At 42.5% G+C, this 4,020-nt stretch overlaps 1 protein-coding gene across 1 annotated transcript in view; it reads right to left on the bottom strand.

Moving 5' to 3' along the window:
- Positions 1-4,020, bottom strand: part of Etfdh (electron-transferring-flavoprotein dehydrogenase) — a gene marked incomplete in the record, with an annotated part of 26,192 nt that overhangs the window by 21,746 nt on the left and 426 nt on the right.

Here is a 4,020-nt window from a genome sequence, read left to right as displayed (position 1 = left end):
CTGAAGCAGGATTGCTGAGAGATTGAAGCCAGCCGGGGCTACAAAGTGAGCTCAAGGCCAGCCTGGATTGCATAGTGAGACCCTGTCTCAAAAAGACCAAAAGAAAGGTAAAACGAAGTTTTCAAAATATGTACATTAAAATATATCCACATAAAACTTGTAATGAATATTGTAGCTCAATTATTCTTCAACACCCATTCAGCAGACACAATCCAAATGGACATCAGTAAATGGGCAGTGACATATGCATACAATAGAGTATTAGTCAGCCATGAAAGGAAATTAAATACTGACACATGCTATGACATGAATGAACCTTCAAAACAATACCGATTACTGTATGAGTTGGGTGTGGTGGTGCCTGCCTCCGGTAATATTTGGATGACTGCAAATTCAAGGCAAGCCCAAGAAAAAATAAAAAAGCCTGGGACGATAGCTCAGTATGAAAGCCCTGGACTCAATTCCCAGTGCAATATATATATATAATTTGTTTTGTTTTTTTTGAGACAGAGTCTCGCTATGCAGTTTAGGCTGGCCTTGAGCTTACTTTGTAGCCCAGGCTGGTCTTGAACTCACAATGATCCTCCTGCCTCAGCTTCCAGAATTGCTGGAACTACAGGCGTGCACCCCCACGCCCGACTTCTACATGTATATTCACATATATTCTCATATTGCTATATGAAAGAAGCCACACACAAAAGGACAAAAGTGGAGTCTACCCATCTACTCAGTGTTTATATATATTAATAGCAATGAAATCTTTGAGTTACTTAATTCTCCCTATCCCATCAGCTGCAAAGTTTATAGTCAATCTTTGTCTTATAAATAATGCAGGGCCTTGTATTACAAAGTAAGTCTCAAATGCATGTTTGTTAACTGGGTAGGTACCTTCCTAGTTACAATTTCACCTGACATACAGGAATCTGCAAATCTGTTTAATTTCTGGTATAACTATGAGGCTGTTCCTAACTTTTAAGTTGTCTCATTAAGAAGCACCTACCTGAAAATGCACAAACTTCTAAAAATTAACTGTAAAAATAAGTAGGAAAAATGAACAAAGAATTTCACCTGCGCTGGGCATAATACAGTATTCTGGGAGGCTGTAGGAGAACTGCAAGTTCAAACTCAGCCAGGCCAATGGAGTGGCTTAGGGAGGCCTTGTCTAAAACATGCAAAAAGTGGAAGAAGAGAGGCTGGGCCTGGAGCTCAGGTCGAGGCCCCGGGTTCAATCCCAGGAGCCCTTCTCCCCACCAAAGAGCCTCACTGGACTCAGTGGACTGCATGGTTTAGACTTCTGCGGACATACTGCAAAGATTAAGACTGTTTCATCTAAAATCACATTGTATCCTTCAAAATGTTATATGCTGGGTAGCAGATAAATATTCCAAGCCAAACCTGTTCCCAATTCTTTGACATTCTGTTGAGCGTTGCGACTGCTAATTGATTTGAAGTTAACTCTGAAGTTAAAATTCAGTTTTCTGATTAAATGGAGAGGAGATATGTTTCAATAAAAAATCAACCCAGACAATAGCTGGGCATGGAGGTGCACACCTACAATCCCAGCACTTGGGCCGCTGAGGCAGGGGGACCACTGTAAGTTCAAGGCCGCTGGGTTACACAACCAAGTTCAAGGCCATCCTGAACTACAGAGCAAGACCGGGTTTCAAAACAGAACAAAAACCAGCCCAAGATAGGCATTTATTTAACAGTTTAGTTTAAATTTTTTTGTTTGGTATTGGGGATGGATGCTAAGGCCTTCTCACTGAGCTACAGGCCTAACTCTTATTTCACCCTCTTTAAACATTTTCTGAGGCAGGATTACACCAAGTCACCTAGGCTGGGCTTGAACTTAGGATCTTTCTGCCTCAGTTTTCTAGAGTGCTGGTATTACAGGTGTATGCCATGAAGTCTGGCGTAATTATTAGGCTTCAGCACCCATCTGCATGATTAATCCTGTTTGATGCTTTATTCTTCCCCATACAATAGTATTTTACAAAGCAAAAACCTGGCATCAGACAATTAATAAACGCATGATGATGGGGGGGCACGTTTGGAGTAACTGAGCTCTAACACCTTCCGAACAGTAGAAACTTGTTTTTGTAATCTTTTAGAAAGTGGCAGGGAAACGAATTTTCTCTACTTGTAAATGCATACTAAGAACCAAAACTGGGGATATGTTATTAAGCTCAGATAATTCTTTATCTATCCTAAATATTGAAAAAATATGTAACACACGGATTACAAGTGAACTCAAATCCAGGATGCATAGTATGATTTAAAAGAATATCACATGCTACTTGTAATTTTCTCTACTTGTAAATGCATACTAAGAACCAATACTGGGGATACGTTATTCAGCTCAGATAATTCTTTATCTATCCTACATACTGAAAAAATATGTAATATACGGATTACAAGTGAACTCAAATCCAGGATGCATAGTATGATTTAAAAGAATATCACATGCTGAAACGAATTTTCTCTACTTGTAAATGCATACTAAGAACCAATACTGGGGATACGTTATTAAGCTCAGATAATTCTTTATCTATCCTAAATATTGAAAAAATATGTAACACACGGATTACAAGTGAACTCAAATCCAGGATGCACAGTATCATTTAAAAGAATATCACATGCTACACTGTAGTTCAACGCATAGAAATGATCATTTACTGTGAAAACTGAAGACTGGAACATAAACTTTAAATTTTCCTACTGCCTGTATGGCTACTAATATATTTGAAAATATTTAGAACTATAGAGCCTGAGTTCCTTCCAGTGGACTAAAAAAAAGTCACAATCTTTACTCCTTTTGAGAACACAAGTCTGCGATCTCACTTTAGAGAGCTGAACATTTAGGCACGGTGGCTGAATTGTGGTAGAGAAGTGAAGTTGCAAAGTCCACTGACCTAACACGAGGAATCAGTCACACTGCTAGTGTTTGTATCCACCTCTTGATTGTCAACAGTGCTAACAGCAGGCTCTGAAAACGCAGGGAATTAGCATCTAAAGAAGAGAGAAACAGCCGGGTGTGGTGGCACATGCCTGTAACCTCAGCACTTTGGAGGCTGAAGCAGGAAGACGGCTGTGAGTTCGAGGTCAGCCTGGGCTACACAGTGCATTCAAGGTCAGCCTGAAAGACACAGTGAGACCCTGTCTAAAAAAAAAGGAAAACATTCAAAGGGAGCCCACGACAGTAGACAGTAGACAGTATGCGACGGCACTGATGGTCCTAAAAACACAAAGCGCATCTGCACGTTAGGTGTGTAACAGACGCCGAGTAACAGAAACTTGAGACAAGATTCTAAACACAAGGGGTGGGCAAATTTACCAAAACTCTACTTCTATGAAGTTTACACAAAAACAGTCTTGAGTTTGCAATATATATACTTGTTTGAAGAGTCCATAAACTAAAGCTACCTTCAGTAAAGATACAAAACACGATGCCAATTATGACAGAATTTAAGGTCCTCTAAAAAATTTAAGTAAAAACTTAAAAACACCACCCAACTGTCCCAAGAACCATCCATAAGTTCCCAACTGTCCCAAGAACCATCCACAAGTTCCCAGAGTTAATTTTAGATGATGCACACAAATTCGAATACGTAAGCTGGTGACCTGGGCGGCGTATGAATTTAATCGTGACGCGACAGGTCGGACTTCACATTCCTGACACTTGACGGGGATGGCTGTAAAGACCAAAGCCGAGCCAGGACCGAAAAGAAAAACTGCGCGAATCCGATTTTCTTCGGTTCTCCGCATGGCGACAGAAGACACCTGGGCTCGGAGAGGAGCGGGGTCGGGGAGACGCGAGGCGGGAGGCGGGCCGGGCGAGCGGCACCGACACGTTTCCTGCGCGCGACCTTTCGCCCAGATGCTCACTCCTCCAACCCGGGCACCCTCCGGGGGAGGACGCCAGGCCCCAGGGCGGCGGCACTGACCTTGCTCTACCAGCCGGGGACGCGGCGCAGGGCGGCGGGCCGGAGCGGAGCCGCAGCCCCCGGGGGTGGCCCGGCC

Source organism: Chinchilla lanigera, unplaced genomic scaffold, assembly GCF_000276665.1.
Source record: "Chinchilla lanigera isolate Chin_1 unplaced genomic scaffold, ChiLan1.0 scaffold00070, whole genome shotgun sequence".
Lineage (NCBI taxonomy): Eukaryota > Metazoa > Chordata > Mammalia > Rodentia > Chinchillidae > Chinchilla > Chinchilla lanigera.
This window is presented reverse-complemented; position numbering and strand designations above follow the sequence as displayed.